Below are 10,600 nucleotides of genomic sequence, written 5' to 3'. Positions count from 1 at the left end.
TTGATTCTCTTATTGCAAAGCAAGTAATCATTCGGCTTCTGGGGAAATTCAACCTCTGTTTGCTGCAGTCTGTGTCAATGTGGGAATTTCCAAGGATTAAAAAAGGGAATGAATTAAAAAGCCTTTCTTGGACGATAACTTTTTATTCCTTTAAAAAAGTCCAGCTGTCCACCCGCCATGCTTTTTCTGTTTTTTAGATCCACTTCTGAAGGTTACAGCAGTCCTTCAGTGAGAGTCAGTGGGAGCCCAGAGAAAATTCAGCATTCCAAGAAGAGCGAGAATCAAACATTTGACCTCAATGAGGTTTAAATGTGCAGCCAACAATAACATCAGGCCTGACAATCTTTGACAAAGACTTATTTGGCAAACAGAATAAACATAAATAAAATGGAAAAACAATAAAGCAAGTGAAAGATGAAAATCTGTACTAAAGTTAATGTTAGCTTAAAGCAAAATATACCCATTATTGTTATAGTTATGTCTTACTTTGTGCAAATTATGATGTTAAAATTCAGTCTGGTATTTAAAAAAAAGTTTTTTAAAAACATAAATCATATCATTTAATATAGGATAAGCTCACACGTCAAACTGAAGACAAACATTTGAATATCAAGGATCATGAGACCTGCAGACCATAACCTGACAGGACAGAGAGCCAGCTGGCTTCATTCAGTCTTAGTTGATTATACACCCTCTTCACAACACATGCAACTCAACACTTCTTCTTTTACTGCTCCCTTAAGGTGTGACCACAGCAGATCATCTGCCTCCATCTCACCCTATCCCCAGCATCTTCTTCTGTCAAACCAATATCCTCCTTCACTACAAACATGAATCTTCTGTGTGGTCTTTCTCATTTCCTCCTGCCTGGCTGCACCATGTATTCAGCATCCTTTGTTTTTTATATCCTCTACCTCTCCTGTCCTCACACCAACTCTGGAGCATGACAGCCCTCACCTCCAATACTTTGAGTCATTTAACTGGATATTTTTCACTGTGTATTATTTGACTAAGATTTTGGCTTGCTGTGTGTCACAGACCATCCAAGAACTTTGGCTTCAGTTTTGGTGAGTGAAATTCTTTTGCTTTGTTAGTCTGGTACCAAGCTATTTAGCATTGCACCAATATGATCTATGGATGCAGCTTGCTAACCAAGCTAGCTAGTATTAGCTGAGAAGTAAGCTTTCTACCCTTTCATTCAAGTAATGTAGCATCTGACTTCAAAGCACGAACAGTGAAGCTTTAAAATGCAGAGTCTAAGACTGGACTTGGGTAAAAGTCAGTTAGTCTTTTCACACTGCTGCACTGATTTCACACATCCTTTTTTCAACTGAAGTATCTCATGTTACATCCTGCCATGTTGCTCCAGAGTTCTCCGTATTGGATGTGATGCACTGGTTGCTAGGGAAACATATGTATTACTCAAGTGGTTGGCAATGGTTCCTGGAAGTTTCCGGATCTCGCTGCGTACAACAGGTTACAAAGAAGATGATGTGCCAAAACCCTGGCAGATTGCCACAGTTGCTAGTTTTTCATGTTTGTCATGTTTGCCAGATGGTTGTGGACCGGGTCTAGGCTTGCATGACCTGAGCCTTATTCACTTAAACCTACATTGTTACCAGGATTGTTACATGCCCCAAATGGTGGAAAAGTATCTATAAAACCTCAGTGGACTGCTAAACTACTCAAAGTGTATCTTACCTCTTTTCCTATAACAGCAAGCCCCCACCTCAACCCTGAATTGGTCAAGTGGTTAAGACAATGCACGGATGGACAAATTACCCTCTTCTTGAAATTTAGAGGCGTCTTGTGTATTTTTTTAATAGTGGAAAATGTCAAGGTAGCTACTTTCCCCGTGCTTTCTGCACAAATAATAACCGCTTGTCTCTATAACTGAGCCAGTAATGTCTCTCTTTCTTTAAGTTTCATTTTTCAGGCCTGTGAATAAAGTTCACACCATCAGTATAGCTTAGCCCAGCCTTATTCGGACCATATGTGCTGGTCATGTTCATATTTTTAACCTGCAGGATTTTTTTTTCTTTGCTTATTTTGGATTCATTACAAGATCTGCCTTTTACTTTTCTATGTCATTCATAAGGACAAACAAAACTTATAAAGCGCTCCTAGCTTTTTTGTTTTTTCTTTTCTTTTCAGAGGTTGGAAAAAAAACATGTGCCAAGCATAACATGAATGCTGGGAAATACCTCTCTGATACAGCGGAGGACAGTTTGTCATCCAACATGGTGACTTAGAGCGAGCGTGAGGGACTTTCTGTGGCTTGCCTGCACATGTATCCAGTAACTAAAAGTCTCACTCCCATCTTTCTCAATAACTAAGAAATCCCAGTTTAATTTATTGTGTGTTACGGCCTTGTTCTGCCAGAACTCCCACTGTGCAGGGCATTGAAACCATAATATTAGCTCTACAATCACATGATAGACTGAGCATGCTGAAAACCACTGTCTGCAGATTGACCACTCTTCCCTCCCTTTCCTGCCACTTCTGATCTCTTTTTGTGTTTTGCCACAGAATCACCAAAATAGCCCTCTTGGCTCTGTGAAAACGTATTTTGATGACACCGACCTAAATGGCTGCTACGCCCTCCAAAAAAAGATGGGAAAATTCAGACGGCTTTTGCTGGCTAATGGCTCTGGTTACTTGGCCTGCAGCGAAGTTGGCGAGGTCTCTCAAGGCTACACCAACAGGAAATTTCATTAATCCGGAGCTGGGATGAAGTAGTTCACCCCCTTCTGTATTTAAGGCTTTGCCAGACTTTCAGCGGACCACCTCGGCTGTCCTGTTAGAGAAGAACAGGAGTGGGAGGCCTCAGGGCTGACTAAACCTTCCCCTCCATGTGCTCCCTAATTGGTTTAATGACTGTAATTATCTGCTGGGGTGCATGTTGTGCCGGGGACGATTAATGGCCTCCAAAACATATGCAGACAGGCGGAAATTAAGAGAGGGGGGCACTGAGACAAAGAATAGCTGTGCAGAAGAAAAGAGCCGTAAAGCTGCAGAGGGAGACACGTCCTGCTGGTTAAGAGAAACAGAACAATGACACAGCACTTTGAGCTTTTTTCCTTTTCTTTGTGGGACTTTATTGGTTGAAATCTTCTACTAAGTTAAAAAATCTTAATGAGATGTAATCTGAGGCACATATGGACATATAAAACATATGCCACCCATACAGTTAAAAGGTAAAAGTTAACCTTAATGATGTGCTAGAAAACATCTGTATATGAACAACCACCTATATTTAAAAAAAAGAGTTAAGTTGCAGTACCACTAATAGCCTGTAGGTGCTCTCTTTAAGAGATTTTTCTCATAAGATAGTTAAACAACATTTCTCTTGTTTACTATCACAGAGGAGACTGACTGAGTAAATGCACATTTCTGGAGTTACAAATAGGAACACATGATAAAACTGAAAAGGATCTATTTTCTCTAATGGTTGAAACAGGAACTGGCTGAATCTAATGGTGGACGCAATGCCTACAGGTAGATTTAAAAAGCTTCATTATGACATAGAGGATGCAGGTGGATTTCCTGAGGCGCTGGAAGAGGCCTGTAGCTGAAGTTGTGTAGGTGCGGGACAGTGAGCAGACACACAAGAAGTGAATATCAAAAGAAACTTAAAACCCAAAGAGAGGAGCCTGGGAGGAAATGAGTTCCACTACACTACAGCAGATAATGTGAGACCATGTGGGTGGAAGAGCCAGTTTTGATATACAGCAGGCTGGTAATTAGTTGATGCCAGCCATGTGTGCCGGTAAAGGACCTGGCAGGTACTGGTGAGCAGTGTTGGGTAAGTTACTTTAAATTAGTAACTTAGTTACATTACTAGTTACTTCTCTAAAAAAGTAACTCAGTTACTTCAAGTTACTCGTTACTTTCAAAGTAACTAGTTACTAGGGAAAGTAACTTTGGTTTTACTCAGAATTCTCTTGTTAATGTGTTGCTTCTGTAACTGGATACCCAGCCAGATTGCCAGTCTTCTAGCTTGCTTACTTGCCACAAGTGCACTGTGCCACCTACCAATAGAAAGGAAAAAATAATGTGCACATTTCCACGAGAGAAATCCCACGCCTGGACCGTCGTTGACCGCCGCCATGATTCTAGCCTGCTTTTTACATCCAACACAAAAACTGCAGTCGTGGTGCTTTTGATTGTACTCAGAACTTGGAAATTCTGCCTTCTGAATAGGAAGATGTAGGTAACACCAGACTGCAGATGAGCTGCATACAGAGCTGGACTGGGACAAAAAAATCGTCCCGGGCATTTTGACTAGAGACCGGCCCACCATTATAGGAAAAATCATAAAGCCTTTGAATGAAAATAAACTGTTCTGATGGTATATATGTATCAATCTATCAATTGTTTGTTGTAAGACTCAGATAATTATTTTTTTAAAAGCGAGACATTTTAAATGAGAATAATAAAGAAAAGTATTTCCTTGTCCCCCCCCTTTCCCTGTTAATGCCCTACATGGACCCCTGGCAAAAATTTGCTAGACCCGCCCCTGCACAGTTACCAGCTGTCAGCTACGTAGAAAAGGATCCTGGTGTTATTTGTCTCTCAGAAACAGTTCATAACTTCCCTTCAACTCATTCATGTCACCTAAAAGGTAAACCTGTTTCTCCATCACCTGTTCAGCTCTGATGATTCAGTAAGGACATCTCCTGGTTTCATCTGCATGTTTCCCTCTCACCAGATAACCAAACCGATATCATGACCAGCAGCTTTACAGCTGTGGCTCCAGCAAACATCAGCTGATACTAGAAATTAATATTAAATAAATTCTAACAACAGCTGATCAAGCTTAAACGTGCTGCTGTTGTTTAACGCGACATCCGCTGGTTTCCTCTTTCTGGCGCAAAGTGGGCGATAAATAAACAAGAGAGAAAAGCCGATCAGCTGATCATTGATCAGTTTCGTGATTGAAGTAGAAACGGGAGAGAATGAGAGAAGAAGAGGCAGCTGTGCAGCTTCAGCTTTGTGTCTTTTTCATTGTAGCTGAAGTCCGGGACAAACTGTGTTCCTTTTCACCTCAGTACGAAACGCGTAATATTTTCTCTGAATACCAGACGATTCTGTTTTTTAGGGGACGGTTGGCAACTCTAATAATTAACCATATGAACAAAATAAAGTTCAACATCAGTAACATAGCACCCACACAGCTGTATAGAAACTCCGTCATGCTAGCTAGCACACAGTACGAAAATGTCAGCATACCGAAAATAAACTCCACCTAAACTTGGTTTATATCTGACTGATAGACTGCAGGTCATAACTTCTTACCTGAAGTTCAGTTCACCTGACACGCGGACCGGCGGCCGCTTCGGGTCTCTCCTCTTGCCTCCCTTTTCCTTCATCCACCTGCTGGCTTCCACCACTTGCTAATGTTATTGAATCTGTGGAAGCTCCGCGATATCCACCACACGAAGTAACGAGTAACGAGCCTATCTAAATCCCAGTAACGAGTAACGCGTTCCTGGTTTTGGCATAATAACTAGTTACCGTGCTCGTTACCACAATAATAACGTAGTTACTGTAACGCGTTACTTAATAACGCGTTAGTCCCAACACTGCTGGTGAGTATAGTCACACCGCCAGAAGTCCACACAACCAAAGGCACGCAGAACAAGAGAAAAGCAACCAACAGATCAGTGTTGGAGGCATGAGGCATTTTTCAGTTAATCAACAAACTGTTTGATGTGAAAAATTTGTGCAATATCTTCAAAATTATAATCAGGTTGTTCCAAAAACTCCCTGAAAAGCCTTCAGTTGATCCAAAACGCTGCAGTGAGAGACTAGAAAGAGAGAGCATCCTGGCTTCTCTTCACTCCCTGTGAAATTCAGAATTTAATTTAAAACCCTTCTCCTTACACATAAGGTCTCGAATAATCAGACCCTCCCTGAGCCTGGTTCTGCTGGAGTTTTCTTCCTGTTAAAGGGGAGTTTTTCCCTCCGACCATCGCCAAGTGCTTGCTCACAGGGGGTCGTCTGATTGATGGGGTTTTATAAAGCGCCTCGGGGCAGCTGTTGTTGTGATTTGATGCTATGTAAATAAAATTATATTGAATTAAACTAAAAATAAGATTCCCGTCAAAATTACTTGCACATTTGTTTAGCCAAGAGTTTTAAAGTTTTAGCTCTGTGTGCGCTAAGAAACACTGACCGCCCGAGTCAAATTCCTTGTGTCAACATACTTGGCCGGCAGTTCACTTGGCTGTTTTAGGCGCATGTCTCCTTACGCGACAGGTGTCTCAGCCTATCAGAGCGGTTGCCACTCAACCCATTCGACTGGTCTGCCCATGTTTACTTCTCTTTAATCAAATCTGGATTTTTCTGGCTCCAGAATCATAAAACACTACCAGCGGAGCGTAAACTCTAATCTAGTCTATGAAAAGAACCATTCAGGATCCTGTAGATCACATTTCAGACATGTTTTTGTAACATGTATTACCTCGTAAGTCAAAATTAGACTCAGCCATAAGACAATATAGTCCACACGCACAACTCCACGTTACTGTTCTTACTTTTGAAGTATATTTGGTCTCTGTTGATTTTGCTGGCATTGTACTGTGCAGTGATTCAGTCAAATCACAAATGACTTTTCTCCTTTAATGCACGCCGAGATCCTCTAACCATAAACTGGACTGCCTTAATCCATTCTCACAGTTGACATCTGTTTTAAATGGAAGCAAATGTTTAAATCTGTCACATGTGTAGTTAGAGAGTGACAAAAGCTCATTTTAAAATTCAAAACTATGTCTGCACCTATACAAAGAAAGCTTTCCTGTATTAATGGGACGTTGTTGCCTATTTTACTATCCAGCTTTCAGCTTTTGGTTTTATTTACTGTGTTAATTACAAAACCTTCGTGTATACCGCAGCAGCCGGAAAAGCAGCACCATGATGTGTACCAGAGGTGGGCCAAAGAGCTCTCTTTAAGAGAGTATTGATACCAACGTTGGTATTGGTATCAGATCGATACTCGTTCAGTAGATCAATACTTTAATTATATCATCTAAGTTCAGTATATAGCAAACTGAATTGTGTTAAATACGTTTTTCTTATTTTTTAAAGTGAAAAATTATATCTCAAACATGCACAATGAACAGCGTTTCATTTTAACTATAGCCTTCAGCAGAAGTTGACCCAAAGTGCTTTAGAATATATATAAAAAGCTGAAAAGTGGGTTTTGTTGTACTAACTATGGAAAGTAAAACATTTAGTTTATAGATTTAATGGTCATTAAAATGTGTTCCACGTTTGCAAACTGATGATAATTTCTGTCATAAGTCATAACACACTGCGTTCCTCTACATAAGCTCTCTTCATAGGCTAAAGGTATTGGCGCTGCCAATATTGGCCCTGTATTTACAAATTTGCAGTATTGCAAAGCACTAATGTGTTTGTGGCCCTTCTTTGTTTGTGTGTGTGTGTGTGTGTGTGTGTGTGTGTGTGTGTGTGCTGAGTGAATGACATCAGCACAGTGATTAACGCAAATGTGCAGTGACTTTAGGGTCGCCGTTTCAAAATATACAAGGAGTCTGTGGAAAGACGAGGCCAGCGGCAGCAGCATGTGTTACTGTTCTCCACTCGCCCCCTCATGTCGCCTGCGCTAACATCAAACAGATCCCAGCAGTGCGGTTTGGGAAACGCTTGATGCCGGTAATAATTATTTGCTCCTCAGCTACTATCCTATTAAACAAGTTCATTAAATCGTTTAGTTCCAGCAGCTTAGTTTGTTTTCACATGGATTAAACCTGGAGAGGAGCTTTGGCAGTGTTCAAAGAGCAATGTTGGATCAGGACATGTAAGATGTTCTAGTTGAGAATGCGGTGAAAATGGGAAAATTGAGGGGCTCGTAGGAGAGTTAGCTTAGCAGAATAATCTGCAAAAGCCTGGAGTGCTGCTGAGAGGAACAGCAGCGGAAAGACGCAGGAAGACCAATATAGACAGAAATCGGAGCATGTGTTTTCTGGTCAGGAACCCGATGCTAAAATTAGCAGGGATGTAAATTCCTGAGCGTTGCCGGTTTTCAGATCCACGCATGACACTGAGAGTTGCCAGAAAAGCAACACAAACAAACAACAACAACAAAAAAAGTAAAGGAAGGGCGGCGGTATAGGAAGAGGTCATACATGAAAAAGTGCCTGGGTAATGTTTTCCGCCTTCCTTACTTCTTTTTATTTCTTTTTAAATTGACCTTCGCCCCGAGAACAAAGACATCTAACAAGCCACAAGAAGGAGGGAAAAACTCTGAAAGCGAAAGCCACGGCCCCCACGCACAACAGTCCTCAGGGGGAGGCTCGGGCCCTGGACGCCAAGCCTTCAACATAATCACCACACATGCTATTGTGGCCTGCAGTAAAGCTCTGGTATGGCTCAAATCTGCAGCTAACCCTTTCCACCCCCACTCTCACCACCAGGCCTCTCTGTCCCACCTCCTGCTCTTTGTCTGTCTCTCCATGCATCCCTGTCATTTACAGTCCTAATGACAAGACGCAAACTTCCACACATTCAACCCTCGGCGAGCGAGGATAATCGCATTACAGCCGACGACAGGGACGTAAACCGAACTCAACTTGGACGCACTCAGACGTGGATTTGCATAAATCCAAACAGTACAATCAGCAGTTAAACTGTGTGGCTCTGCTCTTCTTTTTCCATAGCGGCTGGAAGGGAGAGAGACAGAGAGAGAGAGGGGAAAAAAATCCACCTCGCTGTGAAACACTAAAGGCATGGATGGACGCAGATGGAAAATAGTGGAATACTTTCTCAGTTTACAGTGGCCACATAAAGCCAAGACTATTTCTAGGCGTCCTATTGGTTTAACAGAGGCAAGAACACGCAGCCAGCTGGAAGTCAAGGACAAAGACTCGTGAGGGACTTAGCGGCAGATCCAAGTTCCCATGCTCCGGCCCTGTCGGGTCTTTTTCTTGCTACTTCACTGACCTGCAGATTAATTCAATATCTAAATATTGACATTCCTCCTTGTAGTGTGTGGCTCTTATCTGAAGAGTGCATTTAAGTCCCCCCCTCCTTACATCAGTAAATCAAAGCTGATAAATTTTCAAAATGTGGGCCGCAAGGTTAGAGTGAGTCAGATAAGGCGCAGTGGATCAGTCAAGGTGAAGTGAGAAGTATGGGGCACGTCTAGACTTGCTGGATTCTTGGGCTTGTGCACGGTTACATTTTATTGGTAATTTCTGTCCTCAGCAGGTGTGTGAATGTAAAAGAAACTGATACAACATTCTCCGGTTGCAACACCAATATTTCCATTTCCCATGAAGGTCACATAGAAAGGAGCTCCAAATATAAAACGGCCTTGATGTCTTTTTCAGTGATCCAGTGATTTTATTTATAAGTTTGCTGGGCTGGTCATCATTCACGGTTCAAATGTGGACTGACACACAGCAGACTCTGAGGCCCGAGACGGTCCCGTGTAAAAAATAAATAAGGAAAAAGAAAAAAGGAGAAATTATAACCCTATCGTTTACATGAATGGACCAGCAAAAGAAAAAAAATTGAACCTGGCTCAGTGCACTGCGCTGATCAGTTACATTTATGCAAACCCACATTCCTGCTGGAAGTAAACGCCTTATTCATTCTGATGATTAAAGCAAAAGCTCCCATGTTAACATACATGACTTTATTTTATAAAATCCTGTCACACAGCATTAGAAATAGCTGATCTGCGGTTAGTGCGTTCTTGTTTTCAGGGCAGGGCTGACAATTACAGTATTAGAAATCATGCTGGGACTTTTTTTTGTGTAGTTTTTTTGGTTAGTTTAGATAATGGTGCAGACACTAGAGCAAGAGAGGCACTATCACAGGTGTGGAAGAACCAAGCAGCAACCTGTGGTGCATTGGAAAATGAAAACAATGCAGAACTGCAGCACCTAAATTGGACACTTAAGGCCAATTTACCAGTTTACAGGCTGGTTGGAAAAAAACAAAAGAACAGCAAATGTCCTTTGTCATGGGTTAATCTTCTTATAACTCCCCCATTTATATTCTATTAAGGCTTAAAATTAAGACAATTAAAAGCGTGGCTGCTTTCAGTGACAGGTAGGTGCCGTTTTTTCCTGCTCTGTGTTCTGTTGTATTACACGACACTCTTAAGTAGTCGCCCTTTCAGCTTCTCTGGTAAGCACATTTTGTTTTAAGCCTGTTTTTCGCCAGTCCGATAGTCTTTGTTACGCTGTCGGGACGGGACAAGAACCAGGAGGAGTTGGACAGACGCAGAGATTGCAAACCTCCCAGCAGCTAAATCAGACTGTCTGAATCAGTTTATTTGGAAGATGATAGTAATCTGTCATCACATAGGAAGAACTTGCAAGAATGTGGAAACTACAATCTGACCTTTCAACAGGTGTTTTTATGGGGTTTTTTTGTTCTTTTTTAAGATTAGTTTTGCTAAACTTGGAACGTCTTGCTTTTTTCCCCTTTATCAGTGACTAACTCAGTGTAGTGACGTCAAAATGATAATTTAATGGCCACATTATGGGAAAAGGCCAACATGTAATCAACTGAAACGACCTTCCACTACAACCAACGATGTGAAATTCTGCACTTTTGTCCCGTTTCT

This window comes from Oreochromis niloticus, linkage group LG20 (genome assembly GCF_001858045.2).
Source record: "Oreochromis niloticus isolate F11D_XX linkage group LG20, O_niloticus_UMD_NMBU, whole genome shotgun sequence".
Taxonomy (NCBI): Eukaryota; Metazoa; Chordata; class Actinopteri; order Cichliformes; family Cichlidae; genus Oreochromis; species Oreochromis niloticus.
Note: the sequence above shows the minus strand (reverse complement) of the source record.